The following is an 11,512-nucleotide window of genomic DNA, read 5'->3' as shown; positions in this document are numbered from 1 at the left end:
TAAGGATTAAGGTGGGATGCCTGATCCTGGTGACACTACGGATACGGTCCACTTTATAGAGGTTTACAAGTGTTGTAAACTACTATAGATGGTTGATCCTGACCATTCGTATGGAGACATGGAGCAGAGGTATCCTATACAAAGAGTTTGTATAAGACCTGGATCACGAGATGACTAAACTCTGTATATAACGCCGTTGATACTAGAGACTTGCATCTCACCTAAACGACCATAGATGACACGACCTCAATCCTGAGTATTTTGTGAACTCCTGCTTTTGAGGGCAGTTCTTTGATCAGTATGGGTGAGAGTGGCCAGATTGCCAACTCAACATGCCTACCTTTCTGGGGACTTGTCTAATCTGGGAGCTGGGAACTTAATCCATAATATGGAATTCACTCCTTTCTCAAAGCAGGGATAAGTAGAGAGATTGTTCCCTTAAGGGTTGATTCCAGGGCTTGAACGTAGTGGCTACAGCTTCTCTTTGGGTTTCTGGATTTCCTAGATTCAGGATGCTACAATCATGTCAGTTTTCTCTTACTAAGGATTTAGTTCCTGGTAAACGTGCACACAAGTAAGAGATGACTCTTCGATCGGTATGGTGAGGTTGGTTTTCAGTTGTTGTTATAGGGCAGGCTGAAGTTATTTGGTTTGACAAGAAACGTTATCTGTTACTGAGATAATGTTTTTTATAGCTTCCTCATATTAAGAGAACTTAATCTCGGTTTCTTTCTCATTGAACAAGGCTATATCGTCTCATTTTCTAGAATAAAGTATTATTTTCAGAATGGAATTGAGAGATTGGTTTTGGTTCAATGAAAAATAACTTATATGTACAAAGGCGTTAGTCATAAAAGCCTTTTTTAAACTAAATTATTCAGTACGACCAACAGAAAGACCAAAGGTTTCTCCAAAGGAAACACCCATCTTTGCATCTGAGTTAGGTCACATCAACCTCAATAGATTGAAAAGTTGGTGAAAAGTGGACTTCTAAAATAGTTTAGAAGAAAACTCCTTCGATAATGTAATCATGCCTCGAAGCAAGATGACCAAACAACTTTTACGGAAAAGTTACAGAGCAAGGAAGCCTTGGAGCTTGTACATTCAGACCTCTGTGTCCATGAAGTTAGAACTCGAGGTGTATTTAATTGAGCTATGTACATTCGAAGTCCGCGGTATTCTACCTAATGCAAGTAAGTCTGAAGCCTGACAAGTTCAAGGAGTATAGGTTGAAGTGAAAACTTGTTAGGTAAGAAGATAAAACACTAGATCTGATCGTGGTGGAGCGTATATGACCTCCAATTTCAAAACTATATGATAGAAATGGGATTCGTCCCACTAGCCCCTGTACACCTCAATAGAATGTGTATCAGAAAAGGAAAAACAGAACTTGTTTGGAATTAGTTCGGTCATGTGTTGGGATTGGTGTCCTAATTCTCCGGAAGTCTCGTTGTTCTGTAAAGATACCAGTTGTTCAATGAATAAAATAAATGTTATTTAATTCTAAATTTACTCATATCCAATAAACAAAGCTCCTTAGGTTATCTTATGTGAATTAAGATTGTATATTGATATACAAGTGGATCATGCCTTAAGTGATACCTAAATCTCTAGTAATAAGGATTAAGGTGGGATTCCTGATCCTGGTGACACTACGGATACCGCCCTTTTAAAAGGTTTCAAGTGTTGTAAACTACTAAGATGTTGATCCTGACCATTCGTGTATGAGCGTGGAGAGCGAGGTTCCTATACAAAGAGTTTGTATTAAGACCTGGAACACGAGATGACTAACTCTGTTATATAACGCCGTTATACTAGAGACTTGCATCTTCACCAAACGACCATAGGTGACACGACCTATAATCCTGCTGGTTTTTGTGAACTCCTGCTTTGAGGCGCAAGTCTTTGATAGTAATGGGTGAGAAGTGGCCAGGATGCCATACCCTCAAACCATGGCCCCTACCTTTTGGGGGACGTTGTCTTATGATCTGGAGCTGGGAACTTAAATCCTACAATAATGGAATTCACTCCTTTCTCGAAGCAGTTGATACAGTGAGAGGATTGTCCCTTAAGCGGCTTGATTCGCAGGGCTTGAACGTAGTGGCTACATAGCTTCTCTTTGGAAAGAAAGACTCGGTCATAGTAGAAACTAGAACTTAATGTTCGATTGCAGAGGATCAGTTGGTACTTAAGGAGACTGATATAAACTATAGGGCATAATGGCTATTGGCCCAGCTATACTTACGAGCTATCTGTGAAGGGTTTGTCGCACTGCTCATTAGTTAAGATGGACCACATAATTATACTGTATGAGAGAGTTCAAAACTGTCAGTTTTTAGTTGGATGCCTAGCAAGTTAAACGATGGTGAAATCATGTGACTAAAGAATTTAGTCAGGTTATTCACGTACCGTTGGAGCTTCGGAATCTACCAGGTCCATGAGCGTCCCTTGGTAGCTTGGATTTTTCATGTTGAAGCGATCAAGTTCTTGGTGTTGATTTGAAATGTACAAATTGACAAGACGGTATCTTGATTATATATGAATAATCGGATGATGTATAGATACATCTAGTGGAGGATTGAATTGTAAAGAGATTTTTACATAAAGTATCATTAGAATAGGAAAGAACACTAGGGTTTATAATGTTTCAATGATATGTAAAATATTAAAAAACTATAGGTTTTATAAAATATAGTATGCATAAGTGGTATCATTTATGTTTATAATAATATAACTATTAAGTTAATTAATACTTTTCTTTTAAATAACCAAATGTAGTGAAGTGTTATTGTATCATGGTAACATGAGTTTTAAAAGTTTAAATTATGTTTCCATATTTTTGAAAATTGGTATTTTTTACAAGATGTTTTCCAAAAAAAAAAGAAATGATAAGATTTGAGTTTTCTCTCCGGCGAAAAGAAACTCACGAAAAGTCATCAAGTAAATAACAGATTTAATAAACGACGGCTGCGGCTAGGTAAAACGATCGTTTGCAAGTGCTAGCTAAACGATCGTGCAGTCTGTTTTACTAAACCATCGCATAAGCTTTGCCTAAGACGATTATTGGCCAAGGGAAACAATCGTGTAGATAAGAATCGATCCAGCTAAACGATCGCATTAGCTTTATATCTTAAACGATCGGGCATCGGAACCCTATACGAAAGGTTCTCCAAACTTCTCCCCACTGGCCCAGTCGGTGTACACGATCTGTCTTTCCTCCCTTTGTCTGCCTCACACCAAAGTTCCAAAAAACAGAGCCTACCCTCTGAACTCTCACAACGAGAAATACCAAGGTAGCCTTGTTGGTGGTGTCAGACTCAACTTGACACTGGTCGAAAGGATTTTTCGGGAGGCCGTTTGTGGGTTGCTGCGGAGGAGTTTTGCCTGTTGAGGAGGAGTTCATGAGTGAGGATTATCGTGAAGGACGAGCGCAAAGTGTTCGTTGCTATATTCGTGTGGTGTTACAGTCGTGTAAGACGACGCTCGTGTTGTTTGTGATTTCAATTCAAAGTGCACATCAAAGCGTGGAGACGCTTTCTGCCGTTGTTAGTACAGTTTTTCCCTCTATACTTTTATTGTATCATGTTTTAATTTCTCTGTATATTTGCATAATCGCTTGTTATTGAAGTCGATTGTAACTGCTATGTTGATTCAGTGATTGTAATTTGGAATTAGTCTCTGCTTCCGCTGCTCAACGAAAAATCCCGAATTCTGATTTCCTTCCACATTGATGATTTATGCTCATCTCCAGACTCGTTTTGGGGTTATGCAATGCAGACTGCGCCATGTTATATCTTGAACGAACGTTCCCTCGAAACGTGTTTCTGAAATACCTTGAGTTATAGAGAGGCCGTAAAGGTAGTTTATGCGACCTTCAGGATTTGGGGCTGTCAGGCACATGTGTTAGCGACTAACCCTAATAAGTTGGAAACCGCCGTTTTTGAAGGTTTGCCTCTTTGTAGGCTACCCCAAGCGAAACGAGAGGTAGATACTTCTATGATCCGAGTGAGAACCAAAAGTAATTTGTTTCCACAAATGCTAATCTTCTTGGAAAAGAGCCACATGAGGATCATAAGCCACCGAAGTAAGCTCGTTTTACGTGAAATCTCAACGTGAGAACTTAAAACTGCTGAGGTTCAACAAGATTGTTGAACAGTGCCGACAGATCAAACAAGAGTTGTTTTGAGGTCGGAACGTCTAGTCAACCAGCCCAAAGTTGAGACTTGCCTCGACGTAGTTGGAGGATTATAACCCACCGGATCGCCTACATGGGTTTAACTGAAGCCCAAACATCATTATGAGATGATAGGGTTGGAGGATCTGCTGTCTTTTTAAGAAAGCAATGTAGCAGGGATGTTAACAAAAAAGATGGATGGGTTAAGGCCATGAATCAGGAATGGAGTCTTTGTACTTCAATAAATATCTTGGCGGCTTGTTTGATCCACCTGATGGGGTAAGGGCAACCTATTGGGTTGTAAGGTGGATCTATAAAGCGAAAGACGAGTTAGATGGAAAAATTGCAAAACCTTTAAGGTTAGACTCGTGGCAAAGGTTATACCCAGTCGAGGGAGTTGACTATTGAGCGAAACTTTTCTCACCTATTATACATGCCCTGAAGTCTATCAGGGTTCTCCTGTCCATAAGCCACGTTTTATGACTATGAAATATAAGTAAATGGATATGTCAGGATGTCCTTTCTTAATGCGTAATCGTTGAAGAGAACCATCTATATGACTTAAACCAGAGGGTTCGTAGTTCCATATCAAAGAGCAAAGTATTTGCAAGCTTAATTAGGTCCATTATTGGGGCTGAAACAAGCATCTAGATCTTGAACATTAGATTTAACACAGTTGTCAAGTCGTTTGGCTTTGATTAGAACGTTGATGAGCCTTATGTTTACAAGAAGATCATCAACAAGCTCAGTAGCTTTCATGGTACTATATGTGATAATATCGCTACTCCATTAGGAAATTGAGTAGCGGTTTATTTGACGACCATTTAAAAATTGGCTAGCTGCCCCAGTTCAACGAAAGATTTGGGACTGCAGACACAGTATGTTTCTCGAGTATCCAGATTATTCGGGATCTTCAAGAACCCCAAATGGTTAGCCCTTGTCTTCAGTATCGTAACATTGCATCAAATGTTGATTTAAGCGTTACAAGATGTTAGGATTCCAAGAGGGGTTTGTTACCCTTCAGCATGGAATCGTTTTGTCTAAGGATCAATGTCCTAAAACACCTCAAGAGGTGAGGAAATGAGACGGATTCCTTATTGTGCTTCTACTGTTTAGGAAGTCTTGATGTATGCACATTTGTATACTAGACCCAACATTTCCCTATTGCAGTAGGGATTATTCAGTTGGTATTATTCAAATCCATGATTTGATCACTAGACGGCTGATCAAGACGATCTCAAGTATCTTCGGAGAATGCAGAGACTTACTATGCTTGTGGATGGAGATAAGAATCTGATCCTTACAGGATAACGGACTCTGACTTTCAACGATAGAGATTCTCGCAAATCGACATCGAGTCAGTTTTACTCTGAATGGAGGGGTTGTATGGAAAAGCTTAAGGCGATCTCTTATCCAAAAAGTTCCATGCAAGTGCCATTCAGATCGTTCCGATCTCCACCGTGACTGAAATACACATTATACATTCAAAAAGTACAGTTATGAAAAAAAAACAGTAATTATCGGCATTGCTATGAACAAAATATAAACAAGGGAGAGAGTGCCATACCAGTTGAAGACAGTCTTTCAAACTTTGAACTCAATGCAGTGGGAAACCCTCCACCAATCTCAACGTAAGCAGCACGCCACAATCGCATAACTCATTGACCAAACGGGGGGGAAAACACCACCAGAAAAGCAGCCTGTGGTATTCTCAGAGTGAGAACCCAAAGCGTGGTCCTTTAGTGAATTTGGTAGAGGAAGGAGGAATACCATATCAATGTAGGCGATAAGCAAATGGGAGGGAAAAAGCACTATCGTGTATAGCAAAATGCTATCGTTTAGGAGAAGGCGCTACACGGACCGTATAGGTTTTATTGAACGATCGTATTAGGAAATTGTATACGATCGTTAAGCTAACACGGACCACACTACGATCGTTTTTTGGGAAGTTATCTAATCGTTTAGGAATAGTGTGCGATTGTTTGGTGAGGTGGACGATAGTGTGGACGATCGTTTAGCGGGAGGAAGTGACTATCTTTATAGGTTCTTGAAATTCCTTAAGCGAACTGAATTTCTTTTCCACTAGCGCGATCTCTCTTTCCTTTTGGAACGAACAATGATACGAACGATTCAAAAAATGAAACAATTTCATTTTATTATTTCATCGGTTACATAACAGACGCATTCCCACTAACCATGCCCGAACGTTGCATTTTGGTTAATTATCATATATTTAACCAATTAATTAATAATAAAATATAATCATATTATATTTTATCCTATAGTTTGATATCACATATCTACTATAGTATTCTCCTCTTTACTTGAATATATCATATTATATTTAATTTTCCTCCAAAAATAATTGTATCTCATACATTTAGCCAATTATATCATATATAATTTAACCAGTCCAATTATATCATATATTAATCGAACTTCCTTCTTGTCAATTTTGAAATCAAATTAACCCAAACACTGGTTCTCGGACTTTATCCAAAGCTACCCAGGGACCTAATGGACCTGTGGCCTTGAAGCTCCAATAGCGTCACGTGAATAGCTGACTAAACTCTTTAGCTATGAGATCCCACCATCTTGTTAACTGTCAGGCCAATTCCACCAAAGACCAATAAGCTGGAACTCTTCTACCACAGATATATTTCTGTGTCCATCGGATATAACCAATCATGAGTACGATGACCCTTCACAGATGCTCGTAAGTACAAACTAGGCGTTTTTTCAACTTCAGCCTTTGAACTCTTTGAACTTTTCAAAAGATTCAGACTTCCGTTTATAAGATAAACATATCCGTATCTGAGTAATCATCAGTAAAATTGATAAAATATCATAGCCACCTTCAGGCTCGCACATTCATAAGGACCCACAAAGGTCAAAATTTACTAAGGCTCAATAGGCTCTATAACCTTTCCAGTAAAAAAGGTCGTTTATTTAATCGGTTACAATAATTGGGACACATATCCTACTTAAGCCCCACGTCCAAACATATTTTTGGTTAATTATTTCATTTAATTAAACCAATAATTAAATAATAAATATAATCATATTACATTTTATCCTATAGTTTGATATCACATATCTTACTACAGTATTTTTCTCCTCTACCTGATATAAATCATATTTAAACACAATTTCCTCTAAAATAAAATGTAACTCATATATTTAGTCAATTATATCATATAGTATAACCAGTCAATTATAACATATATAATCGAACTTATCCTTTCAATTTAACAATTTTAAATTAACCTAAAAACACTGGTTATGACCTTGATCCCAAGCTTACCTAGGAAACCTATGGACCTGTGACTTGAAGCTCCAACAAGTTCGTGAATAGTGACTAAACCTTTAGCCACGCAGATCACCATCCATTAACTGTCAGACATTCCACTTGAACTCTTTTTACCACAGAATATTATTTTTGCTGTCCAATCGGATATAAGCCAATTCATGAGTACGATGACCCTTCACATATGCTTAGTAAGTATAGCTTAGGCCCAAATTACCGTTGTTACTCCTGTTAGTTTGATATCTCACTCCCTTAAGTACCACTGATTTCTCTATATGAACAATACAACATAGTCCAACTATGTGTGAATACCTCTCTGACCAAGAGAAAAGATTGTGGCCGCCACATCGTTCAAGCCCTGAAATCAGCCCTTAAGGGGAGCCATCTATCTTCCTACCCTACTTCGGGGAAGGAGTGAATTTCATCTTGTGTAGCTGAGTTCCCAGCTCCCAAATAAGAACGAGTCCCCAAAATTGGCTTAGATTTGAATTCGGCGACCTAGGTCCACTCGCACCTATACAAATCAAAAGAACCAGCCCTTAATGGTAGAGTTCCCAACCTCACTTAGGATTTGAGGTCAATGTTACCTATGTTATCCCAGTGAAGTAAATGTCTCTTCATGAATGGTGTATATTAACGAAACGTTAACAACTCATGCGTCAGGTCTTATACAAACTCTTTGTATAGGACGCCCCCGCTTGCATGTTCCCCAATACGAAATGATTCAGAATCAGTCTATCTGTGATAAGAGAGTCACAAACACTTGTGACCATTCCACAAAGCGGGCCGCATCCGTAGCATTACCAAGATAAAGTTTCTCTCCCTTTATCCATATACTACCAAACCATTTTGTTTATCATTCAAGACATGATCCACTCGTATGTCACCACATACGTGCTTGAAAGTCAGCATATAGATAACCAGAGATTTTATGTTTATTGGTTCTTGGTCTTAAAGCAAATAAAACAAGCAGATTGAGCAAAAAACAAGATGTAAAGTAAATATCATATTTATATACAATACGAAGCATTCGTACAAACGTTTACAAACTACAAGGACGTGCGACTTAGGGTATTCAACCCCAACAGGAAGCATCAAGGGAAGGATGCATCATGGACTCCACTATGGAAGCCGAATACGTAGCGGCTTGTAAAACAGCTAAAGAGGCTGTTTGGTTGAGGAAGGTTTCTTTTCAGATTTTATGGAAGTTGTTTCCAAATATGGATTTGCCTATCACTTTTTATTGTGATAATAGCGGGGCATGGCAAATTTGAAGGAACCTCAGATCATCGTCAGGGTAAAGCCCACATCGAAATGAAAATATCACTATTAATCAGGCGAGATGTGCATTGCGTGAATTGATAGTCACGAAAGATCACATCAAAAGTGCAACAAGCGTTGCTGATCCCTTTACAAAAAGCCCTCACGGCTAAAGTGTCGAGGGTCACTTGAAAAGTCTGGGTCTGCAGAACATGCTGGCATGTTGTCAAGGGCAAGTGGAGATATACTGGCGTATGCCCTAGTTTATTGTATATTGTACATTTTTATATTGTAATGTAACATTAGTCTCCTAAGTCATTTAGAACAAGCTGGGAGATGGATTTAACTAAGCGATCGTTTAGATATTTTTTCTAGACGATCATGTAGTATTTTCTAAACAATCGTTTAGCTAATGCTAAGCGATGAGGTAAATCGTTTACCATATCGTGTAGCGTTGGTTGCGCGATCGCGTAAGTGCTGGAGGTAGGCGATTGTAGTGGAAGCATGCGATGCTCATCTTTTTGTAAAAGGCGTGCACTAGACGATCGTATAGTTAACAAGCTTCATCGCTTCATTACTACCTATGTGATCGCACGTATGCGATACGAAGACGCTAGCTAAACGATCGTTTAGGCGATGGTGCTTCGCGGCATCTTAGTCGCTTAGACTATCGTGGAAGGCGGGCATCGTGCGGAGCGCGCTAAGCAATCGTGTACTTCAGGCTTCATCGCTTAGTAAAGGTACACGATCGTGTTGTAATGGCTAAATGATCGTTTGGATTTTTTTAAACAATTGTATAGTAATGCGATCGTTTAACTCTGGAAGCGCTGGTAAGCGATAGAATGAAGGGTTTATTTTATCATGTAGATTATCGCGGGGTGCTTTTTACACGATGGATGGTTGAAGAAGCGATGCTTTTCCGAGCGGTTCAAGAACTGGTTCGCCTGTTTGAACTGGAGACTCCTTGTCTTTGTAATAGTTAGCTTTCTCTTTTGTGTTTTAAGGCAATTTTACCCGGTTCATCAACTTTTATTGCTTATACATGTGATGTATGGTACTTATATGTCAAAGTGTTTGTCATATAGTTCAAAACCCACCTTAGGTTGTGCAATTACTTATGCATCATGTATTATAAATGTTATAATATTGCAAGAAGAAATTACTTGAAAGCATGCGCATGCATAATGAAATATAAGAGTTATATTTTGCATGCATTGATCATTATCATGCATCATCATTTTATTATAAATGTTATAGTCTAAGGGTGAATGGAAGCATGTTTTTCTTGTTTCATTGCAGTTTTGTATAAGTGTTATATAAAAGAAGTAGCAATGAATGGACAATGCATTGAGCATGACACTTAGGCCTTTTATAAGCGTTATGAATGCCTTGCATGTGTTAGCTTCGCATTGTGGTGGTTGTTTCTGTTTATAAGTGTTATAAAGGAAATTAGACCAAAAATCAATAATTTAGAGTTGCATGCGAACTTAGGGTGAACTCAAGTTTTTTTTTAAAAAGGGTTTTAAGATTGGATTGAGATAGACTTAAGTTCAAATGGTTCTAAAGAGTTTAGTAACCTACCTTAATTTTTAAAATCAATTTAATAGGATTAAATTGGTTGGAATAAAACATTAAATTTGTTGTAAACCTATCTATAAGGGACCTTTTGTCTAAGGCGAGTTCTGGCTAGGTTGGGGTTCTTAAGTTGACGGAAATGTAACACCCCTACCTGGGAACCTACCTGGAAAGGTGAATTAGATAGATTTTCAACAAGCATGTGACGTTTTGGTCAAAGACTCTATTAAAGAGTTTAATGGATGATGATCAAAAGTTGTTCAACTATCCAAGGTAAAAGTTACTCTTGGAAAAACCTAAAAGTCACTTAGTTAAAATCCTTAGCCGTTTTTTTTCTAAGTAAGCTAAACCCTAGGTTATAAAATACTTAATGGGAAGAGGAGGCGTATCAGATATGTCTATGATTCCACTCACGTTTCTCCCTGTATGTTCATACATGAGATTCATGCTTGGCCTCGAGATTCCCCAGGATGCATCCGTGTTTGCATGAGTCAATATCAAGGTGGACGGAGAGAGTATTTATAGTAAGTGGGTGAAGGGTGTGTGCCAACACGTCCTATGGTCTCTGTCATTGGTTCACACTGTGAGATCATCTTGTACGCCCTCGTATCGCTTTCGATGCAGTCCCCTTCGGATGGGTTTTGTGCAGTTGGTCAATATCAAGGTAAACTCTAGAAATGGATAGGGTCACTTTAGGTTTTGCCCCAATCAAAATTTTTCCCTTCGGATTGGCCTTTTGGGACGGACCTCTAGGGCTTAAAATGGCGGGTCACACTTATAAGAAAGTGCTAAGTAAGTTAATGATCTCTTGGCCAAATCAATGATGACTAGTCGTTATAGGAGCAAGAGTTGTTCTAGTATTAATGACTGGTTGAGATCTTCTCAATTCAAAGGAGGGATAACTGACCTCCCTTCGGCGGCTCTTATCCTAAACCTTTGAAGCGTCATTGTGAAACTAGATGTCACACGGGGTTCATGTTAGTTTTGCTAAAACCTTATTGGATGTTATTTTGTTTTACAACGAGTATTTGCTTAAAACCTAACGTAGGTCAATGTGTTTTTTCTTTTCAACAACTCTATTTCTGTATAAAGCTTTTAAAAATGATCGATTTATTATAGTGGAAAGAATTGTGTGAAACGAATTTTATGGCAAATAACCTCCATCCCAATACTCTCTAAAAGAGAAGACAAGACAG

The sequence above is a fragment of the Benincasa hispida genome, chromosome 9 (genome assembly GCF_009727055.1).
Source record: "Benincasa hispida cultivar B227 chromosome 9, ASM972705v1, whole genome shotgun sequence".
NCBI lineage: Eukaryota > Viridiplantae > Streptophyta > Magnoliopsida > Cucurbitales > Cucurbitaceae > Benincasa > Benincasa hispida.
The sequence above is the reverse complement of the archived record's forward strand: the minus strand, read 5'-3'. Positions refer to the sequence as shown.